We start from the raw sequence: 12,252 nt of genomic DNA on the forward strand, positions 1-12,252 counted from the left end.
AAACCCATACGAATATCACTTCCCTCCAGCTTTCTACCGTTTTGCTTTCTTTACTGTGGCCTGCTCTTACCTCAATTGCACAAATTTTGGTCTCAGCGAAGGATCTAGGCCCGAAACGTCAGCTTTCCTGCTCCTCTGATGCTGCTTGACCTGCTGTGTACATCCAGCTGCACACCGTGTTATCTCGGATTCTCCAGCATCTGCAGTTCCGGTTATCTCAGCGACTCTGCACCGCACTCGTGGATGATCACGTGGTTTTCACTGATCCCGCCCTCCCTTCATTTCGATTGGGCGACATCCGTCCGTTCATGCACGGCACACCTGTGCTCCTATTGGTCGCGCACTGACATCAATCAGCCAGACTTCACTGTGAGCTGGAGCATGCGCAGTGCTTTGTGTTATTGTTAGAAGCAAATGAACGTCGTCGCAATGTTGCATTTTGAGACGAATGAGACTGAAAACTGGATCTGTCTTTTTACCTTCACAGATGCTGCCAGACCTGCTGAGCTTTTCCAGCAACTTTGTTTTTGTTCCTGATTGACAACATCCCAGTTCTTTTGTTATTTTTTAATAAGTCGCGATTGAAAAGGCTTCCTGCAGCTCAAAGCTGAAGGTACTCTTGATACCGCTCTGTCAGCCAATAGAGAAATAGCGGTGAAATAAGGGTAATAAATACAGGTCTAGCAGTCCTCAGGTAAGATGTAAAGGGAATAATTATGAATATGAAGAACATCACGTGGTGAAGTGAGGTGAGTGTTGTTCATATGAACTGTGATTGGGCAGAGAGGGAGGTTAATCAAAAAAGAACAAGCAGAAAAGAGATTCTCAAGAAAAGTCTGTGCAATGGAAAGCAACGAGAATCAGAAGATAAAAGCCCAACACAAGAAAAAGTTTGAAGACCGCGGCTGCAGAAACTCCAATAAGTTGTTTCACTGCTCTACTGCCTAGTTATTGACTTAAGCAGTATAATCCACATTCAACTGTAAGTAGCTATCTGAGTTTGTCACTGTAGTTTACTTCATAACAGATAAACTCCACACTTTGTCTCAATAAAGCTGACAGTTGGTTCACCAATTAGTTCTGCTGCCAAGTCCGTTCTTGTTTGAAAAGGGGTATAGATCACATTTAAATAGACAATGAAAAATGTCAATCCAGGCTGGGAGCAAAATTCTACTCCCTCGCCACTGACTCCATCCCTGCCCCTGGTAACTGGCAGGTAACACACTGGTCACAGTCAGGGTGCAATATTTCACCCCAAGATGAGCTTCTAACCACATTACTCACCCCCACACTCATTATCACAAAGACCACATACAATTTCAACCTCAACAGCATCTCAGGTCATCTGCTGCTGAAACTCTCATCCATTCCTTTGCTACCTCTCGACTTAACTCCCCAAACACACTCCCGGCCGGCTTCTTAATACTACTTCCCTGAAATCTTGAACTGATCCAAAAATCTGCTGCCCATGTGTTTATTTTCACCGATTTTAACATCTTCAAGTTTTGCCATTCTGTGCTCACTAACATAAACATTTTCTCAGTGGCAAAGCACCAAGGTTTTGAAATTCATATCCTTATTTTGAAATTTTGGCATCACACCACTTTCGTTTGATAGTCCGTCCAGCTGCAAACCCCTCTGAGATATATCTGAAGAAGGGTCACTGGACACAAAACAGTAATGCTGCTCTCTCTCTCCACAAGCACTGCCAGATAAGCTGAGTTTTACATCAATTTCTGCTTGTGTTACAACTTTCAAGCATCTACTGTCCTTTTGCTTTTTCCTTCAAGACATTTGTTCTCCCTGACTTCCAACCTCCTGTGGATTTCTGGTTTTAACTCCCACCTTTTTCATGTTTTCAGTTCCTAAGGCCATAAGCTCTTGAATTTACTCCCTAAACATCCCTGGTTTTCCAAGTCCCCTTGTTTGTTCAGGATATTCCTTGAAACCTACTTCTTTGGCCAGTTTTGGGTCACTTGTCCTAATAAGTACCTGGTATCAAATATTGTTTTGTGACAACCTTGTGTAATATGTCAGATCATTGGATTGAATCAAATATGTGAAAACATTTAAATTGTTCTTTTGGAAAACATCACTAATCCTTCACGATCATTTGGTAACTCCTTACCTAATAGCATTGCAAGTGCGACTTCACCACATGACCTGCACTGGTTCAGAAAGGTCAAACATCAAGTTCTCCAGATGTAACTGAGGATTGGCAATAGTTACTGATACCTTTGGAGAGTGATCCAACGTTCATGTATCTGGATATGGTGAATGAATAGACAATAGGTGCTGGAGTAGGCCATTCGACCCTTCGAGCCAGCACCACCATTCATTACGATCATGGCTGATCATCCACAATCAGTATCCTGTTCCTGCCTTATCCTCATAACCCTTGATTCCACTATCTTTAAGTGCTCTATCTATCTCTTTCTTGAAAGTATCCAGAGAGTTGGCCTCCACTGCCTTCTGGGGCAGTGCATTCCATATATCCATCGCTCTCTGGGTGAAGAAGTTTTTCCACAACTCTGCTCTAAATGGCCTACCCCTTATTTTTAAACTATGTCTTCTGTTCTGGACTCACCCATCAGCGGAAACATGCTTCCTGCCTCCAGAGTGTCCAATCCCTTAATAATCTTATACGCCTCAATCAGATCCCCTCTCATCCTTGTAAACTCAAGTGTATACAAGCCCAGTCGTTCCAATCTTTCAACATATGATAGTCCCGGACGCCATTCCAGGAATTGAGCTCGTGAACCTACGCTGCACTCCCTGAATAGCCAGAATGTCCTTCCTCAAATTTGGAGACCAAAGCAGCACACAATACTCCAGGTGCGGTCTCACCAGGGCCCTGTACAGCTGCAGAAGGTCCTCTTTGCTCCTGTACTCAATTCCTCTTGTTATGAGGCCAGCATGCTATTAGCTTTCTTCACTGCTTGCTGTACGTGCATGCTTGCTTTCATTGACTGATGTACAAGAACACCTAGATCTCGTTGTACTTCCCTTTTACCGAACTTGACTGCATTGAGATAGTAATCTGCCTTCCTGTTCTTGCCACCAAAGTGTATAACCACACGTTTATCCACATTAAACTGCATCTGCCACGTATCCGTCCACTCACCTAGCTTGTCCAACTCACCCTGTGTTCTCATAACATCCTCCTCACATTTCACACTGCCACCCAATTTTGTGTCATCAGCAAATTTGCTAATATTACTTCTAATGCCTTCGTCTATATCATTAATATATATCGTAAACAGCTGCGGTCCCAGCACTGAACCTTGTGGTACCCCACTGGTCACTGCCTGCCATTCTGAAAGGGACCCGTTTATCACTACATTTTGCTTCCTGTCAGCCAGCCAATTTTCAATCCAACTCAGTATTTTGCCCCCAGTACCATGTGCCCGAATTTTATTCACCAATCTCCTATGTGGGACTTTATCAAAGGCTTTCTGAAAGTCCAGGTACACTACATCCACTGGTTGTCCCTTATCCATCTTCATATGGACATGTTGCAGAACCTGTTGGGTAAGAGAAGTTCAGAAACAGAACAGCGATGGCTTCCTTCTGACTCGAGAGGGTCTAACTTTACTTTTTAATTGAAAAATCTTCAGGTTCATTTATAGTTCTTCACGGAGTATGAATTGTTGAACTTATTCAGCTGCATGTGTACAATAAATTTCTTCAGATGTGAGGTCAAAGAATTTCAAAACTATTCCTCATCCTCCCTCAGACTTTCTCTCACTGTTAAGGTGCCTACTCATGGACTTAGGGGATCCAGGTACATGATTATTTGAAGTTTCCATCCCATTTAGACAGTGGTTAAACAGTCTTTTGGCACAGCAGCCTTCATTGCTCAATTGTTTCAGTTTAGGAGTTGGGAAGTCATATTGAGGTTGCACAGGATGTTGATGAGACCTCTTCTGGAATACAATGTGCGGTTTCTGTCACACAATTACAGGAGGCATATCATGAAGCTGGCGAGCGTTAAGAAGAGGTTTACCAGGATGTTGCCTGGTATGGAAGCTTTGATTTATAAAGAAAGGTTGGATAGACTTTGACTTTTCTTGCTGGTGCTTAGGAGGTTGAGAGGCGGCCTGTTAGAAGTTCATAAAATAATGAGACATGTAGATAGTATGAATTGTGGTCGTCATTTCCCAAGGATAGGAGATTTCAAGACTCGGGAATGTTTTTAAGTTGGGAGGAGATAATTTAATTAAAAAAAAATGCAAGGCAGAACTTTGCAGTGACTGTGAACAAAGCAATGGCAAGTTCCAGCAGAGAAACAGGTGGCAAAGAAACAGGTGACAGCCAGGCATGTGAGGGCTAATGTGTTTCGTTTGCCAGTGACATTCACCGCTTCACAAAGTGGAGAACGTTGAAGTGCAGCAGCGACGGTGATTATTTTGCAGGATATTCACCTTGCAAATGGTTTTTCCGCCAGTATCCCTGATTACATCGCAATCGACAGGATGAAAGCTGCAGCAAGACGTGTGGAGCCAGTGGTGTAATTGAGACGGCATCTGATTTTGAATTGGAAGTTTGGAATATTGTATCCTCTCTCACTCGAGTGAAGTTGACAGCTTTTCTACCCTTGCAAATTGACAGACACTCCCGAAGAGGAATGTCTGGCCAACGCTGTTTTTGTCAGGTTCCCAGCAGCTTAAGTGAATGGATTGCTGGGTTTTGGAAATTGAAAATTGAAATTAAAAGGTAAATGAGTAACTTGAGTGTGGGGCTACTTCAGCTCATTGTATATTTCATATCCCAGCTCATGGCAACAGTACCCATTGTCAGGAGAAACTGCATGTGTTCCACACAAAGCTGCCTTTTGCTGGGAAACCTTGTGTACAGCAGGAGAAGCGGGTAGAACACTGTGTGTATAAGACTGACACTGAGCCACACATTAAACGGTAAAGATAACAAGTAAAGTTGTAAACTTGCTCGCCCAGCTGGCTTGTTTTCGTTCAGACTTTTCGTCACCACGCAAGGTAACGTCATGAGTGAGACTTCCGAAGAAGCGATGTTGTTCTCCTCCACTTGAAATTTATACTGCCCGGTCTGTTCCGGCAACTTCTGTCATTTCGCATTCTGTTCTGTATGGGTTGCATATGGGGTCCAATTCTATTTGTTTGCCGACTGCATTATGGATTGAGAACCATGCCTCTAGGAATTCCCATGTGTGGCTATGTTTGGATTGCACTACTACGGTGATGTTGTCCCAGTTAAACTGATGGCCTTCATTATCCGGGTGTACTGATATTAGGGAAAGTTTGTCATGTCATTTTGCTGCCGGCTGATGTTCAAAATTAAAATTATCCGAGCCCCTCAAGGCACTGACCCGAGTTGTGATGTGCAAAGGACAACACACAAAGGAGGATCCTTGTGTGATTGATCCAATGTGATCTGTATGCCAGGGTAACAGTGAAGACTGGTCTTCAACACCCACATTGAACCTGGCTCCACTTGGCCTCCAGTCACCTCTCACAAACTACCATGGCACTTCACTTTTCCTGGCCTCCCCTCTGTTCTTGTTTTAAACTGATTGCACATCAGGCAGTTTCAGCTGGCATTGCTGCTGTGGAACTGTAACATGGAGTGAATTGATTTTGACTGATCAATGACATAATTCTCCTTCTCAAGATCAGTCAATATTTCAGATTTATTACTTTAAATGATAACCATGAACAGGCTACGACAGTGAAGGCACTGAATCGTAATCTCTGGACCAGCAGGAAAGATCAGTTTATGGCACTCAGGACACTGTCTGATCCGGCCTTGCATTCTCCCAACCTTCTGCACATGATGCCCCTCTGCTCTGTTTCGGTTTTGTTACGTCTTGATATATAACAGTCTCCAGTTATCTATTCTTTTGTTATTTCCAATACATGAGACCCTCTTTCCATGTCTTGTGCCTGGCTGCACAGCTCAGTGGTCAGAGCACTGGTCTCAGAAACAAGTGGTTGTGAGTTCGAGCCTGTGATAGTGTTTGTACACACCCTGCTTCAAAGGTCAAAAAGAGCCCTTTAAAAATTATCTGAAATTATAACAGTATCATTTCCTCCACAGACCAGAAATATGTGTGAATTTCCACATTGCTGTTTGTCCTTCCACTTGAGGAGGAGCATTTGGAATGGCAGGAAGCAGCTGGCATCAGTGATGTTTGGCTGGAAGTACAAGGTGAAGCAGGAAAACTGTAGGTGAGCAATGGGGGAGGAGCACAAACCCAGGGCATCCATCAAATACTTCCATTTGTTGCTGTAAATAGGTTCTAGTTTTGGAGTCTGGAATGGGACAGTAGAGCCAAGTGAGTGAAGTTCTGCTTTCTGGGGATTGCTCTCTCCGAAAGCCTCTGGCACTCTCGGTGGAAGGTGTCCTTGTTAGTTTCCTTCTGTGGGTGAAAATGAGGTTCACTTCCCCGAGGGGGCATGAGCACAGTCTTCCCACCTCAAACTTCAGTTTTGCTTGTTGGTTCCTCAAAGTGTTGACCCAGAAACCCGCACAGCACACACTTCATTGGGGAGACAATGGCCTGAGGTTGTTATCACTGGACACTTAATCCAGAAACCCAGATAGTATTTTGGGAGCTTGTGTTTGAATCCAGTTGCAGCAGACGGCGGAATTTGAATTCAATACAAACCTGGAATTAAGCGTCTAATGATGAGCATGAATCTGTTGTCCTTTAAGGGAAGTAAACTGCCATTCTTGCTTACATGTAACTCCTGACCCACAGCAATGTGGTTGACTCTTAACTGCTCTCTGGACATTTAGGAATGTGTAATAAATGTTACCCTAGCCAGTGATGCCCTCATCCCGTGAATGAATTTAAAAAGTACGTCAGGAATTCCTCCTGTATGCAATGATAACTGATTTGCTTTGCCCAATCTTTATGCAGACTGAAGTCACCTGACTCTTGAAGTCAGTGACCTTTCATCATAGTTAGAGCTCTCTCTTTCTGCTGGTGTCTTCAATTTCCTTTTTAGTGCCTTCTGCTAAAAGTACCACGCGAGTTGACTGGGGTGTATATACATCGACCACTGTCAATTTCTGTCCCTTGATGTTTCTAAACTGTACCCAGACTCCATTTCACCAGAACTAATATCCATTGTCATTACCATATTAATTTTATTCCGTAACCAGCAAAGCTGACCTACCTCCTCCTTCTTGTCAGTCCTTCCAAGAAACTGAATACCCCTGGAGCCCAGCTTCAGACATCGTAGATATTTTGGTTTCTGGTTTACCAAAACATCCTGGATTCTGGAAAAGTCTGAGTTCAGTAGAAATTAGCAGTTGTAACACTGCTATGTAAGAAAGAAGGAGGAGCAAAAATAAGGAATAAAGCCAGTTAACATGATTTCAATCAGTTGGGAAAGTGCTTAATAATGTCTCTTCATTACGTATGTTTTAGCAATGCTTTTAAAACAAAAATCGTATCATCTGATTAAATCAACGTGGTCAATCCAGAAGAAGACTTTCCATGATGGAGACAGGGCAGTTGCAGGTAAGTTCAAGGTCACCCTGGGGCCAGGCATGTTTGACAATTTCATTCCTTCTTGATAGTCAAACAAGTGAGGTCGCAAAGAGGAAACCAACAGCTGCATAACACCTGGATTCCCAAGAGGCATTTTGTAGGGTGTCACACTGGTGGCTAATAGATAAGGGAAGGGCTCTGGAACTGAAGGTAATGTATGAGCATGAATAGAGAGTTGGTGAACATGCAGGACATAACAGTAAGTGTTGTTGTGACTGTGATGAGAGGAGTGCAAAGGATTCGAAGGTCAATGTAAACATTGAATTAACCTCCAGGATGTTTTTAATGGACTTTCAGGACAGATGAGACCATCCTTCCTCTTGACAGCTGACCAGCCAGTCTGGCCACCAAATAAATTAATAGATGTATTGGTCACATGTGGGCAGGCCTCCTGGTGCCTTCACCTCCATGGGCAATATACCAGGAAGACTGTTAAGGGAAGATGGCGGAGATGGGAAACTGCATCCATGACATGATGCCCACGTTTACAAACAAGCCCTCCCGACATGACAACCGCGTACATGGAGATGAAGTGGAAAACAGCAGGTAACTGCTCGAACAGGTTTTGTGTTCTTTCTCGGGAAGGTTTTCTTTTAAAAAAGAATAAGCCCAGTGACATCACAATGGTTTGCCTGTGATGTCATAAACACAAACAAGAATAAACAATAACTGCTGTGTGTCCTCACTTCATGTTGAAACAACGTGAGGTGAACATTGCAGACTTGTAGCTCTGCAGTTTCAAGTGCGCATCGCTTATTTCTTTTCTCTCCCTCGTCAGTGTAATTAGAACTAACACTAATTGAAGCGGAGGGAAAGGAGCAATACATTCGTGGTATCACTCTTGGTTGTGAGAAGAGTTTTGAGGTAATTTGAATTCAATATATACTGGACACTATTTGTAAAGAAATTGGATTTTAGTACGAATTTCAAAGACGGGAAAACTGGAAAAATGATGTGAATGTGGGGTAACCCGATTGAATTGATGCGTGTATGTTGTGGGTCACAATGGTTCCAGTACTTGCCAAAACCAAAATTATATTGGCCACATTTTTGTGTCCACTCTTTGATGGAGCAAAATGTTTCTTCTGGTCTTTGCTGAAGGTGATATTAGCAGGGAAAATGTTCATCTCGGATGACCACAAGATCCCATTATCACAACAATTTGCAAAAAAAACAAGAATGGAATTCTCCCGTATAAATCATCTACTATTTATCCCTCAGTGAATGTTGTTTCAATGGAGAAACTAGTCATTACCAATTGTTATTCATGAAAACGTGCTTTCTGCACATTAACCAGTGCCTTTCCTACATTACAGCAGCCAAAAAATAGTATTTGGATGAAAAAGGCCCTTTGGGAAATCATTCCAAATGTTCAAGGAGTTGAATTAGAGCAAAGCTTCGTTGAGTTTCATTTTGAACTGAAGTATCTGAAGGGTGATGTCCTGGCTGCTCAGTTGACAAGTTAAAATGTTAAAATGTTGAAGGAAGACCAAGTCGACAGTGAAGAGGCAAATGAATATTTGACATATATAATGAGGCTGAAGTCAGCAGTTGATATTTTTTGGTCTAGTATTTAAGTGTGATCGTACTCTTTCTCTTTTCATGTTGAATTTGGCTTTTACTTTTATGGTGTTTTCATTTGTCTTTTAGGTTTGACGATACTTCACCTTTCTCATTCCTCAGACTCCAACCCACTTTGATTCTGAAAGGTATGAGTTATCATTAATTTTTCACAAAGCACAAGCTTCAATCCAGTTCCTTGTCTCCCTGTGTTCAGTCAGGCATTGACTCACTTATTCCAGACTTCACATGGAAATTTGCCTTTCGAGTCAATGGGGACTGCAGATGCTGGAGAATCCAAGATAACAAAGTGTGGAGCTGGATGAACACAGCAGGGAACTGCAGCAGCTTGGCCTGCTGTGTTCATCCAGCCCCACACTTTGTTATCTTGGAAGTATTCCTGCTCCTTTGTTCCATTTGCTCATACTCATCTCTGACATATTAAATTAGATAAGATTCCCTACGGTGTGGAAACAGGCCCTTCAGCCCAACAAGTCCAAACCGCCCCTTGAAGCATCCCACCCAGACCCATCTTCCTTTCACCCACACGCCCTTCAACACTACGGGCAAATTAGCATGGCCGATCCACCTAGCCTACACATCTTTGGACTGTGGGAGCACCCAGGGGAAACCCATGCAGACACGGGGAGAATATGCAAACTCCACACAGTCAGCCTGAGCCTGGAATCGAGCCCGGGTTCCTGGCACTGTGAAGCTGCAGTGCTAATCACTAAGCCACCGTGCCTCCCATATCCGACGAGATTAAAACAGCAGCGGTCTATTGACACCTCTGAAAAGTAATAGTTGTCAGCCTTGCATCAATGACAGCAGCCTGACCCTGGAGTCAGACATTTCTCAGTGTAATATCACTGAGCACAATGAGGACTGATGTGGCAGCCCCCTTGAGCGACCTTGACAGACTGAGCAATAGGTGACCCGACATCTAACTGATGTCTCTACAGTTTCCCAGCTGTTTTCTCCCCACTCCCCACACTGGGTTCAGTCTCCCACTGGGCTGACTGAGTCCCACTCACTGGACTGCAGAGGTGTGGACTCTGAGAAGCTGACTGCCTCGGGTGTCCATCTGGCAGTGCCCATTACCCTGTATTAATGCCAGAGACTGCTCTTGGTGAACCTATCCTGTGTGAAGGCAGCCTACCTTGCCTCGACTGTGGGTTACTCCCTTTAGATTCTGAGACAGTGCTTCCAGGGTGTGTAGAGTGATTTTTATTTATATATTGATGTGAAAGCTTTGTTGATTTTTATTTTGAGTGGCCTAAAAAGTCTGAAACCTGACGTCCGTGTTGGCTTAGTTAGGATTTTAGAGTTGTGTTTTCTAAGCAAGAGCAATGTGATATCAGAAGAGCAAACAGATCATGGACAGATGTAACTACACTGAAGTCAGCATTTTATCTTTTTTGGTCCAGTATTTAATTTTTATGGCAGTCTTTCTCTTTACATGTTTAATTTTGTTTTGTCTGTCATGATGGTTTCATTTATCTTATAGATTTGACTGTTATTTCCGGTCAGTCAGCTTGCCGAAGCAGTCAGATTTCCGTCATACTACTCTGAATAAAAATGGTTTGTACTATCCTTGGTTTTTTACACATGACAAATTCCAATCCCCTGATTACTTATTCTTCATATTCCTATATACCATCCAACACTCACTCACTCGCACGTTCTTCCACGATGTGCAAGATGTTTTATATATTTGGTCACAGGTTTGTCCCATTTCATTCTGAGGGAGCTGAAATATTTGAAGGCTGATGCTCTCGTCTGCTCACTTGGCCTTTTAAAGTTTCAATTGTTCTAAGGAAGAGCAAGATGATATTGAAAGAGTAAACAACATTTGTGTTGACCATGAGGGATTGTCCTTCTCAACTTCTCCCTGTGCCTGACATGCTGGTTAAACAACCACCAGCTGTCTCTCTCTCTCACTCATGTGAGCACAGCCCTATGATGTGGTGTGATAATGGTGACTTTTTTTTTCGAAAGGTGGGTCACTTTGAAACAGACAAGCGGGTTTTTCTTGTGATAATCACTGACTGTTTATGTCAGGAAATATCTATTGCTGCACTTTTCAAATCCAAGCTATGTCCGTTGGGTGTGAAATCTGGCGACAGACGTTTTTCCAAAAATGTTGTCCGTTGGAGCTTCTGAAGTTGGAGTCTGTTGGGTTCATTCAGAACTTCAAGACTGCCATTTATGTTATGCCAGTGTATTCACGGTAAATGGATAAATGGTGGATAAATGGAGTTAAGAGAGAAACACATCATGATGTGATACAATGGAGCAAGCTCAAGAAACCTTATTCCTATGAATTCAGAAAATATCGTTTAAGTTCTGAGATATTCAGCAAGCAAACTGTAAGACAAATGGAGTAACAAAAGTATGCTGTGTACTAGGATAGAGATCTGTTCAACTTTTCTAATTGGTATTAATTAAGTAAGCGACGTGCAAATTCTTCTTTTCAATTTAAGACTGAGATAGAATAGTCACCCAATTTACATTCATGATGAACATAGAACAACGACATAATCATGAAGAGGAATTGTGTCCCTTGATGTAGTGTAGTGGGGGTGGTGAACGTAACTGTCATGTTTTTCGTAAATTTTTGACAATCATCATGACTAGAACTAACTTATAGCCACAAACTGGAGTGTGTTAATAGGAGTTAAGTGTGGACATGAGATGGTGTTTCAATCACTGGCCACATTCCACTGCTCTGCCACATGCTGTGCCTGGCAACCTTCAGTTAACAAAGTCCAAACTTGAACCAGATTTGCAAACCAGTTCCTGAATTTGAAACAAGAAGAGAACATGTCATCTGTCAGGCAAGCTAGTGTGTTGTGGCATTTTGACTACGAGAGGTAAATAAAACAATGTTCATGTGGAACTCTACTTAATATTTGAAACCTGAATGTGCACACTTCAGTTGATTTTCTCCACTGCATAATTAACTTCAACTCTTCCATCCTGCTTTTATTGACATGTTAATATCTGCTTGAGAGATTTCCTCCATGCCTGTTGATTGCTTACTAATTGCATATGTTCAATATGCTGTGAAAATGCACCAGTTTTGAATTATCGCCGCAAAAACTGTGCGTTGAGGGACTGTGATTTACTGTGCTCGATTATTTTTTTTTCCTTTTTGC

This window comes from Stegostoma tigrinum, unplaced genomic scaffold (genome assembly GCF_030684315.1).
Source record: "Stegostoma tigrinum isolate sSteTig4 unplaced genomic scaffold, sSteTig4.hap1 scaffold_166, whole genome shotgun sequence".
Classification (NCBI taxonomy): domain Eukaryota; kingdom Metazoa; phylum Chordata; class Chondrichthyes; order Orectolobiformes; family Stegostomatidae; genus Stegostoma; species Stegostoma tigrinum.